The following is a 14,857-nucleotide window of genomic DNA, read 5'->3' as shown; positions in this document are numbered from 1 at the left end:
ACACTTTGAACCTGACTGACACCTCTGACCTACAGCCAATGTCCAGGAACAGTAAAACATCTGACAAGACTACAATTCCTCATAATCATCATATTTAGATGTTTTCTTAGTATCCAGTAGTAATCTTGGAATGTAACTGAGTACATTTACTGAAGTACTCTGCTTAAAGGAAGGGTAGGCATTCGCTTTACTTCCAGTATCTGTGGTTGTCGCAGTACGGTAATAAGCACAGCCATTCATTTCATTCGGTCCGAATCAAACTCTCTCTTGCTAGTTTCTCCAACGTTGCCTACCCCAGATTTAAGTACGAATTTGAGGTACTTGTACTTTATTTGAGTGTTTTCTTTTCATGCCACTTTCTACTTCTACTCCACCATATTTCAGAGGGAAATATTGTTCTTTTTACTTTATTACATTTATCTGACATTACTTTGCAAATTAAGATTTCTGCACACTAAATTATAAAGGTTTATAATATACAATGTTTTGTTACAAGTTAAACCGTTTATACAAGTACAGCTGAAATGACAAGTGGATTAATTAATAAATTGACAACTATTTTGATGGTTGAAGTCATTTTCTTGCTTCTTTTCCTCTGAATGATTGTGATAATTGTAATGTTTGTTAATAACGTTGAGGTTTGGACTCAACAAGTGTTTTGAAGCTGTTAAACATTTTTACTTTTAATACTTTAAGTACATTTTCCTGATTGTACTTTCATTTATTTAAGTAAGGTTTTGAAAGCAGGACTTTTACTTCTATTGGAGTATTTTCACAGTGTGCTACTTATACTTAAGGTAAGGATCTGAATACTTCCTCTTCCGCTGTACATATGTACAGTATATATTCAGAATTCATGGCTTTGTGAAACTGTGACTCAGTTAGAAATACCTAGTTTTTCTTTCGTAGAAACTAACTTGCAAATTGATTTCTGAGCAGCTGAACTTCCAGAGTAAACACATGTTCTGACCCAGCTAAATAAATAAAGGGAGTGAAATGTTGTCCTGCAAAATGCACCGGTAAATCTTCACACATGGTCACATTTAATCTTTCTGTAGGACGTGTCATCTTCTAAACTGGTAAATTACTCCACATGTTGTCTTTTTGTTTTTGCTGACTCATTTTCTTGCTGCATTTTCCTCAAGTTATTTTCACAGAGAAAGGAAACCGGCTGCATTTTATGACTTCACCGCTATTATTAACTCACTTCATGGGCTGAGCGGCTGTAGAGCAGCCAGCAGAGAACTAGTTCACAGAGCTGACTGACTGGACTCTGAGAGCCAATGACAGGCTCTCAGCAGGGTCGGTCCCACCTCCTGCTCTCAGCTGATGCAACTCACAGGGAGGATGTCACTTTTCAGATTTTTTCCCTGCAGACTTCAGGGCGTTTTTCACTGAATCATCTGTATTCAGCTGAAACAACACGTCTGATGTAACGTACAGATGCAAAAAAAAGTTTTTTCACAGCTTGAGTCTGATATCAACTCAAACTACATTTTTCCTCTTGGGTGTGTTCACATGTTTGTTTGTGGTCAGAGCTTATCGTGAGTTCAAGTGACACCTCACTCTGAAATCTAAGTATAAAACCTCCCCCACCCACTGTAGAGATCTAGTTTCCTCATTGATGAAGAGCAACAAAAGGTTTAAGTTTAAAAATGACAGCTGTGGAAAGAAAGGCCTCGCTTTTAATGTCTAAACAAAAGATGAAAAACCTAAGCCTGAATTTAGTTTTCTAACTGTTTCTGAGTTGATTTTGATTTTATTCTTCTAGGCTCGGAGACAATAAAGGTCAGTGGAGGCGTGTGTTGCCTATTTTACTATATTTGTGGAGTCCAAAAACCCGAGAGCCCACTTTTCTTGTGGGGTCCGGCAGCTTTGTGGGGACCAAGTTTAAAGGGCCATTTGAGGGTTAAGACCAAAGTCCTTCAATAGAGTGCCTAAGTCACTCGTTTCCGCTTCTGGCCCCATGGGACCTTATTTTGAAAAGCCCAGAATTACACACATGATTGTCAGTTTAAAAGATAATGTTGTCCGCCAAGGAAGTTGCACTTTGTTGTAAAACAGTAAAGTTACATGTCTTTTTGTGTGAAAACCTGTTAACACGGTAATGCTAGCTAACGTTCATTGCTTGGTTGCTGCTAGCTAGATAACGTAGCTATGTTCTACGCAGAAATATATCTCACCTGATGTGTTTAATCCAATGACTCTCTGTCCTTTTATCTCATCATCTACACATGGAAGTTCTTTGATGATCGCATCAGTAACGTCACATACGTGACTTTTGGGTTTGTGGACTTTGTCTTATACTTCAACAGTTTTACATCAAACTGCAATATATATTATTTAACCATCATGATATGTGTAATTCGGAGCACAATTCAAACGGGATAAATAAATTAGTTGTCACTTGCCATTGATTACCGTACGTATTTTTTACAAAGTAAAGTCCCATGGTGGTCCACCAGAAGGAGAGGGACTAAAGTGCAATTTTTACTTCTGCATCAAATCGACGGCGTAGGTGACTGCGTAGGCTACGGGACTACGCATAGGCTACGCTGTCGCCTGACGTGCGCCTCCTCAAAAATGTAACTACACGTCAAGTCAACGCAGACCGTATGGATACAGTCAGCATATACATTTATAGAAGGCACCCCAATATTTTCTGACACATATTGCAACTACTGCATATCAAATCTGGTGCCTCTTCTTATGTGCATACAACCGCCATCTTTGGCGTTACAGACTTTCCCCATAGGATTCTATTCAGGATTCTTTAAGTAGCGTGTCTTGTTCTCTTAAAACGTCTATGTTAAGACTTGGTTTTAAGAGTTATAATGTAAGGGTCTAGGTTAGGCATATAGCTGTGATGGTTAAGGTAAGGTAAGGGGTTAAGGAATGCATTATGTCCCCACAAAGACATCGTGTCAGAAGGATGTGTGTGTTACTGATGGTGCATGGTTGTAAAGCTGTGAACTTCCTCACCACAGAGGTCAGTGTGTTAAACGCAGCCAGGCCCACATTCATCTCTGCATGTTTACGCCTGAGATGACAAGACATACCGAACGCTGAACCCGACTGGCACAACTCATTAATCTGAAATGGGCAAGTCTGCATGATGAGTACTTTTACTTTTGTCAGTGGTTGTTTTTCACATCAAGGACTCCTAAGCGGACAAAAACTAAACCCCGGACCCCCATTTGATAACGTTTTGTCGCCCATCTGATTGGATTTTGGCTTTTAGATGGATGTAGATGTTTTATTATAGAAAGTGTATGAAATCCATGTTACAAAAAATAGTCATCCATTCTCTCATTGTCTTACTTATGGATGCAAATATAGTGAAAATAAATTATTCCCCTTTTTGCTGGGGACCCAGGGAGCCCCTTCAAGGAGAGGAACCACTGCTTTAAGTGCATTTTGATGCTCATACTTTGCATGCAGGACTTTTACTTGTAACTGAGTATTATTTCACTTTGGTATTGCTTCTTTTACTAAAGTACTTCTTGCACCACTGCGTAGTGGCAATGCCACTATAGCATGCTAACATACTAATCTGAAATGGTAAACATTCTACCTGCTTCATCAGCATGTTAGAATAAGTCCCTGTAAGCATGTGGGCATGCTAATGTTAGCATTTAGCTCAAAGCACTGTTGTGTTCAGAATCAGCTTTATTTGCCAGGTATGTGTACACATAGGAGGAATTTGACTCTGATCATACATTGCTCATGATGTGCTTACGCAAAACAAGCATAAACAAAGAAACTCTCCAAGAATCATACAAAGCCTACAATATACAGTACGCAGATGTACACACCATAAACCAAAACACTAACACTGTAGACATTGGCGGATTAAGACAACAGTGCAATGAGCCCAATTTCAAGCACATTTCAAGGCCAGAGAGTACCTGATCTTGAAAACAAACCAGCCTACTTGACAGAATATACTCTTACTTTAGAATTACTCAATAAGTCTTCAGATAACAACACAAGGTCGTTGACCCCCGCTGTGCTCGCAGAGGACAGTATTATGCAACACAGACAATAAACATTAGCCAGATTATGTAAAGACGCAGCAGAAGGGAGGCGACTGTGCATTGTTGTGACGGATGAATGTGATGTGTAACAGTGATCGCTCATTATACTGGCAAGTAGGACATTTTGTCCATGACTCTCCCAAACACACAAAGTACCTTGTGTGCTTCATCAGTGTTATAATAGTGTAATAACAGCTAATAAGGAGGACATGACCCATCCACTGTGTCTCAGCAGAAAACACCTGAATCCTCTATCTGAGCACAGATCTCTTAATGTAAACTTCCTCAAATAGCTGAAATTCATGACTCGACTTTCCCTCACTTTGGAAGATAAAGGACAAACTGCTGAAAGGATAAGTCTGGTGTTATTCTACAAGCCAACAAATCCCAACCCAACAGTGTGTTACTCCGTCTTCCTGACTTATTTCTGTGGCTCTCAGCTCCCAGCCCGTTAGTTCCTAATGAAGACATAAATCTTTACAAATTCATCACAAATATAGAGTTTTTTGTTTAAACAGCCTCAGTAATTTCTTAAAACAGGTGCTCGCTGTAGTATTTATCAAATAAACAGAAAAAAATAATACATTTGTTGGGGACAATTTTCAGCGGCGGATGAATTCACATCTAGCGACACAGGGCAGCAATGCAATCCTTCTTGGCAATTGCACAACATCAAAGTGCCTGTTTTTGCCACATACAGTCTCAGATAGTTATTATAAATGCCTGACAACATTATGAAAAGGATCCCTACAAAGATGTGACTTTTTGTTTATCACTCTTGCCACAGCCACCAGACTCTATTGACAGAAATAGTAATTTTACCTCTTTGGTCTACCGCTGCCTTGGTTGGTTAGTTAGTTTGTGTTATTGTGTGACTTTGGTGACTTTAACCCTTTAACACCCAAGTCACACAATAACACAAACAAACAAAAATAACAAAGTCACACAATAATACAGACACTCTGTTTGTATTATTTAAATAAATAGTAACTCCTGTCTTCTGCAAGGTAAAATTACTGTTTTTGTCAATGGAGTCTGGTGGCTTTGATGAGAGCGATAGACCAACTGCTTCTGGTTAACCAAAAAGATTTCTCTCTGTAGTGATCCTTTACATAATGTTGTCAGACAATAACAATCTGAGTTGCAGGTTAGAGTACAGCGAAGATCATGTCATATAAACATTGTTGAAAGGAAAGGGGAAAAAACAGGAAGGGAGAAGTGAAGGACTTCTTATCAGTGTTGTGATGTCAGAACAGTACAGGTGTGGCCTTGTTATTTGGGAATGGAACAATCTAGAGTGACATGTTGTCCCTGTGTCCTACTTCTCAGTGTGTGTCTTTTTCCATATGGATTTTTAGCATAAGTTTCTGTTTTGTTAGCTGGAAAGATTCACACTTTTTTTTGCAGTTGAGGAAGGACAAAGGTGGCAGTGAGGCAATTCTGTTCACAAACAAAGAGTGACCTGCATACACATAAACACACACATGCTGAAGGTGATAACAACAACAAGGTGTGGTAACAAAGTGTATAGCTCAACCCTCACACTTTTTGCACAATCCATGTATAATTGTTATATTTCCTCTTGTGATGAGTAGAGATTTATTAACATAAAACAATATGAAAATAAAGCTTTTATGAAAGCAAATTATTTTTTTAGCATTCAGTTCAGTTGATGCCTTTATTGTCCTACAGGAGAAAACTCCTTTTGCAGCATCTTAAAGAATATTAAGACAATAAACATTAAAGGTGTGTTAACTATACAGTACAGAATACAGTATAATGCCCATTAAAACCTTTACAAATAAACAAATGAAGAACCCTAAAAAGAAACCGAGTTTACAGAAACATGTATTTGGTACCAGACGGAAGGCTATCGGTATGCTCCTGGATTTGGTGAGACGGATTTAGCTTTTCCGTGTGATCTGTTAGCTAAAAATATCTGACAAGGAAGGCTGCTACTGCTACATATGCTCACTAATGATATTTAAATCGTTTTGATGTGATTTAGAATCATAATATTTTCCTGAAAGTTGTCGTGTCCCATGGCATAGGCTGTTTCACTTACTGTAGATAACAAAACACAACATTTAACCAAACAACAACAAAACTAAATATATTACATCGGATTGGTCCATGTATCAAATCCCATTTAGAATAGACAGCCTGTGTTACATTCAGAGTTTACAACACTGCAGGCTGTTCATAAAAGCTAAATATAAATGACAGACCGTCAAGATCATAAAAAAAGACAAGAACAAGAGAGGGAAGTTTGAAAAAGTGTTTACACACGAGTGATTTTGATAAAATAATAAAGACTAGAAACTGTGAGGGGCTTCCTGCTAAATCTACAATATCTCATTTAAAACTTTATATTACACCTGTTAAGTAAACAAGACACAACCTGTACATCACATAAATTTGGAGTTGCTGGATGGTGTTACACAAAACTATATAATCTATCTATCTTGTAATTTGTTGAAGTAACAAGTGAACATTATACTGAACATACAGAATGAAACTGAAATTAATTTTCTCATCTGACTCTGGGGTGGACAACAAACTAGAAATATGTCCTCAGCATTAATGATTTTTCTTATTGCCCTTGGTATAGAGAGCCTATGTCCTTTCCTTTCACCGCATGGGACCTTATTTTGGGAAAAATATGTACGATAGTCAACGGAGAGAGAAAACAAATGGTTTGATCCCGTTTGAATTGTGTCCTGAATTGCAAACATGATATTTGTCGGTTTAAAAGATTATTATGTCTGTCAAGAAAGTGTCAGTTTGTCATAAAACAACAAATACATTTAGTTTTGTGTGAAACCGTTCAATGAACTACATCAACAATATATCACCAACATGTTAGCACTGTAATGATAAGCTAATGTTCATAGCTTGCTTGCCACTAGCTAGGTAACTTGGCTATGTTCCACGCACAGGTGTATCTCATCTGATGTGTTTATTTCACGGATTCCTGGTCCTTTCATGACATCATCTACACATGGAAGTTCAGTGACGTTAGCTCACACAATGTTAGCTTCTGTGATGTTAGCTTTAGTAACGTTAGCTTCAGTGATGTCAGTGTAAGTGATGTCAGCTTCAGTAACGTTAGCTTACGTGAGAGAAACAGTTATGACATCACATCTTCGACTTTTGGGTTTGTGGTCTTTGTAATTACGTATTTTCATTTGTCTTATACTTACACATTTTTACGACAAACTACATCTTTCTTGACTTAAATGATCTTTTAAACTGACAATCATCATGTGTGTAATTCAGGGCATAATTCAAACGGGATCAAAGAAGTTTTTGTCTCTCGCTGTTGACTAACTCACATATTTTTTTTAATGGAATAAGGTCCCATGGGGAGGGACTTAGGCTCTCTATAGCTTTAAAGCTAACATTAGCTTTCTAGCAAACACGTTCATTAGCAACTCAAGTCTGTAATTTGGGGGTTGGTGAATCAATAAAAATGGTTTGAACTGTCTGAAGACAATTTGTACATATTAATTGCCCTTCCTTTAATTAACATTAGCTTGATAGCTTATGTTAGCATAACTTGCCCCAGTTATTGATAAAGGTATAGCCTTCATGCATGCCATTCCAACAAGATCTCAAAGATTGTGTGATCATTGTTGAGTATTTTGTCTTTTTCTTTCTCATTAATTAATTTTTACTTTTAAGAAAGCTTGTTAGTAGTTTCCTTTGATTTCCAGTCCCTATGCTGATCTGTAACACATCCTGAAACTATTACTGGACACACAGAGATTAAACTGATGTCTGTCTTCTCATATTTCGCTGAAGATGGCAGTGATGTATTTCTGTGAAGGAATTTTTCCATGAGGGTCACTTAATTATTAATTATTAATAAGTCAGCTGAAAAATCAAAAGTGCAAAAATATAAACATGTGCATAGGCTGATTCTTAAAAGCAACATGGGTCAAACATGCTCCTGGATCTATGATATTATGAGATGATATCTGAAATGTCCACAGTGTTTCAACCATGATCTATATCTGTGTATGAAGTGCTGACTTCTTTGTCTGTCCCTGTCCCTCCCATCATCCAGGATGATTAACTTCCTTGTTTTAGAGCCAGGGTCGCTTGATAGTTTGAATTTTAAGCACATGCACAAGGGAACTAACAGTACAGAATATTAAGGGACACTTCCTCTTTCCGTTAGTGCGAATGGTCAACTAATTTTCTGTTATTTTATAGACACTTAATCAATGAATCAAAAATTTTAATTAATTAAAATTAATCTGTTGATTAATTAATAATGAAAATAAGCATTATTTGCATCCCTACCGGTGACTTTTAATCACAAGTTATGTTTTTAATTTTCCTTTTTTTGAGGCATTATCATTTCACAAAAAAAGCAAAAATATGACCTCAAATTGACATATTTAATTGTTGGAGAGTACAACAACATTAATGACCCTTCTCCAAAACGACATCTATCAGTGTTGGCAAGCACAGTCCAGCGACAGACGTACAGGACATAGACTGTTTCAAAGAAGTGGACGTAGCCACCGTGACGTCAGCCACTCTGTGAGTACTAGACTTTTAGATGACATACCATCCTGCTTATCAACAAACAATATGTCTGAATACTTTAGAAGACATTGCAACATTCCTCCTGAGTTACAATTTAACACTCATCAGTCATTTATTGTCATTAAAGTCAACAAGCTGAGACACGAATCTGCAGTCAGCGTCTGCTGGCGTAAGCAGCCAGACAACCTCCTCACGAGTGTCTGCTTTCTGTCTGTGTTTTATTACACTCCTCATATAGATTGATACCTGCCAACGTGCCAATTAGAGTCAGCTACTTTAGTCTGCAAGGATCTGAGTATCAGGCTGTTGGGAGGTCAATGTGATGATGATTTGTAAATCCAACAAGTCCAGAGCTATCTTGGAGAGCAAACTTCTCAAAAGAGAGAACAGAACATCTTGTCTGAATGAAGGGTATAAGTGTAAATAAAGTTCAGAGACTAGAGAGTTCAAGATCCGCAAGAAACATCTTCACGTTTTGAAAAATATTTACATTTTGATGATTAATAATGTAGAAAGTCCTGAAAATGTGCCCATCTTTACATGTGAACATCTTTACTGTTTGACATAAAGGACAGGGAACATATTAATGGATGCACATGAGCAGCTGCCTCCATGTTCCTTTTGTCTGAAGCGTATGGCCTTTCCTCCAGATTATAGATTGAATGGAGGGCAGTTGGAGGGGGAGGTGTAAAGTGAGGGGAGGCCCCCTAATGTCAACCTTTTGAGGCCTGATGGGGCTTGTTGAACCCACCACAGACCCAAATATCTGGTTTTAGCTTCATCCTCTATAAGCCTCGGGTCGATTATGTGGAGAAGTCCAAACCTCGTAACTTACTTCAGCACATCATTGACTGTTCCTTGCTTTCCGGTGTTTGAGAAAAGATGCTTATATTTGCATTTATATTTACATATACTCATTTGGCTAATAATTTTATACAAAGTGACTTACATTTGAAAAACAACACACAAGCATCAGTAAAGTGAGTGATCTACAAGCAACCATAGATACTCGTAAGGGCTATTAACACATAGGATAGATAGAATGGAAAGAAGTAAGAATTAACAAATGTTGTAAGGGGATAGAAGAAGAAGAGCACAGGAAGTGCATGTTAGAGGTTAGAGGTGTTATCAGAGGAAGTGTTCTCTGAAGAGTTTTCAGGAGCTTCTTGAAGTTAGAGAGGGACGCCCCTGCTCTGATGGCGTGTGGTAGCTCGTTCCTCCATCGTGGTGTCACAGATGAGAACAGGGACTGGGATTGCTTTGTGTGAAGGGATGGCAGAGCCAGGCGGCGTTCGTTGGAGGAGCGTAGCGGGCGAGAAGGAACGTAAACTTGTATTATGGAGTTTAGGTAGATGGGTGCAGACCCAGTGGTCCCTCTGTATGCAGCATTAGTGACTTGAATTTAATTTGGGTGGCAATTACAAAATAGACCTGTCGGCTATCAGCTTCAGGAGGAGGTCAGTTTGCATGTTGACTCCCTTCAGTTTGCATACAAACGGCACAGAGGTGTGGATGATGCCAGATTAACACTGCTACATGGCACTTATTCCCATCTTGAAAAGCCCAGCTCATTCATTAGACTGGTCTTTGTGGATTTCTCAAGTGCTTTTAACACAGTGCAACCTCACATGATGGAACCAAAATTGCTCCAAATGGACGTGACCCCGCACCATATTCTCTGGATCCTGTCTTTTCTGACAGATAGACACCAGAGGGTCCGAGCTAACGGTCACCTCAGTTCTTCCAAGACAGTCTTCACCAGCTATTTGTGTTCCTAAAAGGAATGGTGGTGTCTGAGGCTCTTTGTGGTGTCTGAGGCTCTTCCACAAAGAGCCTCAGACACCACTCACACACTGCACAGTCACTACAGTCTTCTTCCCTCAGGCCAGAGATACAGATCTCTCACATGCAGGACTAAGAGAGCCATGACAAGTTTTGTGCCCACATCCATTAGAAACATGAATGGCTGATTAACTTATTCATCTATGTGTATGTCCATGTGTGTGCAGATTGGTGATTTATTTTTATTTATTTATTTATTCATCTATTTTAACTCTTTAATGTTTACTGCCTATTTATCATGTATTTATTGTACTTTGCAAGCTTTACTTAGAACTGTTTATTACTTACGTGTGTGTGTGTGTGTTGTGCTGTGTTTGTGGAACCTTACATGCTTTGATGCTCAGTACGAGTAAAGTTCCTAACGTATAAATAAAATTCATTGAATTGAAGTGAATAGTACCAAGCAAAATATAATGGAATAATATTACTCTAACAATATTTTAATGTAACATCTAGTGGAGGTGGAGCACATTTTAACACACTGAAGGAGCATTGCATCATATTTTATAAACGGCTCATGTGTTTAGTTTGTATAATTTTATGTGCAAAGTGACTCTAGCTGTTAGATAAATGTATAACATCTCCCTCTAAAATGTAGTGGAGTAGATATAGCAGCAGAAAACTGAAATACTAAAGTACAAATATCTATCGTACTTGAGTAAATACTAGTAATAGTAGTACTTCCACCACTAGCCCTTAACTAAACTGGACCTTTGGAAGAGTTGACAAACACAGATTTTTCTTCTAAATTGAGAATCATCTGTAGGTAAATTCAATTTTATTTACAGTATATTTCGCCAGTTCATAACAGAAGTTATCTCATTGCACTTTTCTTTGTTTTCATGTGCAAGATGAGAAGGTGCATATCAATTTTGTGTCAGTGTATTACGTTTGTATGTGTAGCTTGCCAACTAATTTAAAGGAAATATAGTACAACAATTTTATAGTTTTGTCATTCAAACTTTGTTTAACAGCTTGCTATCCATAGCCATACATTGCTAACATGTAGCACTGCTTATTTTACTATAAAAACAAAGCTTGTGTGCTTGTTAAATACATCCTCCTCCTCCTTTAACACACGCTCCTCCCACCATTTACTGTTAAATGTTCCTAAGGCAAACTTGGCCCTTGTTTGCTCCTTATTCCAACATGCTCCAGCCGTGTACTGAAGTTGTTTTACTGCCTAATCCCTTTTAAAACATGTGCCATGTGTTTTAACTCATTAAAGTTACATATGGCCTGTTTTATCTGTCTATCTCGCTCATAACTTTTTAAATTGTGTCCCATATCGCTTCCACCAACGTCCTATTTGATCATATGTTGCCCATGCTGCCCTGTTCCCCGTTGTGAAGTTTGTTTGGGTTGGTTATGCTTCTTGTCTCGTTTCAGATGTTATGTCTCATTACTCTGATTGTCCTTGTTCCCTATCCTATACCTCAGTTCAACAGCTAACTAACTTGCCTGATTAAAAAAAGGTTGAATAGAAATAAATAAATAAAGCATTCATCAGCGACAGTGTCTTCCAATGATCAATAAAGCATTAGCAAATTGTTATGTTAGTTACACCTTATAAATTTGTTATAAAGAGTGCCTTATTAGACAGGTGTACTAATACTAATCTAATACTAATACGCAATTATACAGATATATATTATTTACCCTAAACTATACTGCTGAATATATTTTTGCCTTCTGCAATCATATTTATTTATTTATTTATTTTCTACAACGTGCCATTATCTCCCGCCGCGACCTGTGTAATGTTCATATCAATCACATGTATCTGGGGCTGCCATAACAAGTGAATTTCCCCAGTACGGAATCAATAAAGTCTAACTTAACTTATCTTATTTTATCTTATCTTATCTTATCTTATCTGGCTATAAGGTGTCCTTTGTTTTCACCAGCTAACAGTTATAATTATGTGTTTGGATGATGTGTAATCTTTAACTCAACATAAAAAGACAGAAATAAAATTCAGCTGTGATCAAAGGTGTTTGAAAAACTTCCACTTAGTTCTCTTTTGTAATATTTTATAGCTCTATTATGCAAACCTTACATCCGTATACAGAGGTGGACAAGTACACTGACTCAAGTACTGTTCCTAACTGTGGTCTGATACAAAATAATTCAACCTCAACCAACTATGAGAGGAAAATCCTGGTTTTACATTAAGGCATGATTAATAATAATCTAATGATGTAATATACAGTCGCAGGAAAAGGTATTTTAACCCTTGGAAATGACCTGGATTTCTGTATAAATTGGTCATAAAATATAACATTAATCTTAATTTAAGTCACAATAGACAACGTTACCCACCCTGCACTGTGAATATTAACATGGTGTATTAAAAAAACAAACATGAAAACCATATACAGTGGGTACGGAAAATATTCAGACCCCTTTAAATTTTTCACTCTTTGTTTCATTCATTTGTGCAAAAATCAAAAAAGTTCATTTTATTTCTCAGTAATGTACACTCAGCACCCCATCTTGACAGAAAAAAAACAGAAATGTAGAAATCTTTGCTAATTTATTAAAAAAGAAAAACTGAAATATCACATGGTCAGAAGTATTCAGACCCTTTGCCGTGACACTCATATTTAACTCAGGTGCTGTCTATTTCTTCTGATCATCCTTGAGATGGTTCTACACCTTCATTTGAGTCCAGCTGTGTTTGATTATACTGATTGGACTTGATTAGGAAAGCCACACACCTGTCTATATAAGACCTTACAGCTCACAGTGCATGTCAGAGCAAATGAGAATCATGAGGTCAAAGGAACTGCCTGAAGAGCTCAGAGACAGAATTGTGGCAAGGCACAGATCTGGCCAAGGTTACAAAAAATTTCTGCTGCCCTTAAGGTTCCTAAGAGCACAGTGGCCTCCATAATCCTCAAATGGAAGACGTTTGGGACGACCAGAACCCTTCCTAGAGCTGGCCGTCTGGCCAAACTGAGCTATCGGGGGAGAAGAGCCTTGGTGAGAGAGGTAAAGAAGAACCCAAAGGTCACTGTGGCTGAGCTCCAGAGATGCAGTCGGGAGATGGGAGAAAATTGTAGTAAGTCAACCATCACTGCAGCAATCCACCAGTCGGGGCTTTATGGCAGAGTGGCCCGACGGAAGCCTCTCCTCAGTGCAAGACACGTGAAAGCCCGCATGGAGTTTGCTAAAAAACACCTGAAGGACTCCAAGATGGTGATAAATAAGATCCTCTGGTCTGATGAGACCAAGATAGAACTTTTTGGCCTTAATTCTAAGCGGTATGTGTGGAGAAAACCAGGCACTGCTCATCACCTGTCCAATACAGTCTCAACAGTGAAGCATGGTGGTGGCAGCATCATGCTGTGGGGGTGTTTTTCAGCTGCAGGGACAGGACGACTGGTCGCAATCGAGGGAAAGATGAATGCAGCCAAGTACAGGGATATCCTGGACGAAAACCTTTTCCAGAGTGCTCTGGACCTCAGACTGGGCCGAAGGTTTACCTTCCAACAAGACAATGACCCTAAGCGCACCGCTAAAATAATGAAGGAGTGGCTTCACAACAACTCCGTGGCTGTTCTTGAATGGCCCAGCCAGAGCCCTGACTTAAACCCAATTGAGCATCTCTGGAGAGAACTGAAAATGGCTGTCCACCAACGTTTACCATCCAACCTGACAGAACTGGAGAGGATCTGCAAGGAGGAATGGCAGAGGATACCCAAATCCAGATGTGAAAAACTTGTTGCATCTTTCCCAAAACGACTCATGGCTGTATTAGATCAAAAGGGTGCTTCTACTAAATACTGAGCAAAGGGTCTGAATACTTATGACCATGTGATATTTCAGTTTTTCTTTTTTAATAAATTTGCAAAAATTTCTACATTTCTGTTTTTTTCTGTCAAGATGGGGTGCTGAGTGTACATTACTGAGAAATAAAATGAACTTTTTTGATTTTTGGAAAATGGCTGCAATGAAACAAAGAGTGAAAAATTTAAAGGGGTCTGAATACTTTCCGTACCCACTGTAAATGTTTGTGTGGTATTAGTTTAAACAGACTGTGTTTGTCTATTTTTGTGACTTAGATGAAGATCAGATTTTATGACCAATTTATGCAGAATTCAGGTAATTCCCGAGGGTTCACATACTTTTTCCTGCGACAGTATAACATTATAAAAGAAAACAGAATACAATTGTTTAATAAATAGGAAAGTTTGCCCGCTGTATTTTTATATTCTGTCTGTCTTATCAGCAACCCCTGACAAACAGAACTATACTAATAGTACTTTTTTACTTTTGATACTTAAGTACTTTTAAAAGCAGGTACTTTTATACTTTGACTCCAGTAGAAATTTAAACTTCTACTTTTAGTGGGGTAATATTAAGCAAGGGTATGTGTACTTTTACTCAAGTACAGGATTTGTGTATTTCGTCCACCA

This window comes from Micropterus salmoides, unplaced genomic scaffold, assembly GCF_014851395.1.
Source record: "Micropterus salmoides isolate LMB-PRFRI ecotype aquatic unplaced genomic scaffold, ASM1485139v1 Ms_hic_scaffold_11, whole genome shotgun sequence".
Classification (NCBI taxonomy): domain Eukaryota; kingdom Metazoa; phylum Chordata; class Actinopteri; order Centrarchiformes; family Centrarchidae; genus Micropterus; species Micropterus salmoides.
This window is presented reverse-complemented; position numbering follows the sequence as displayed.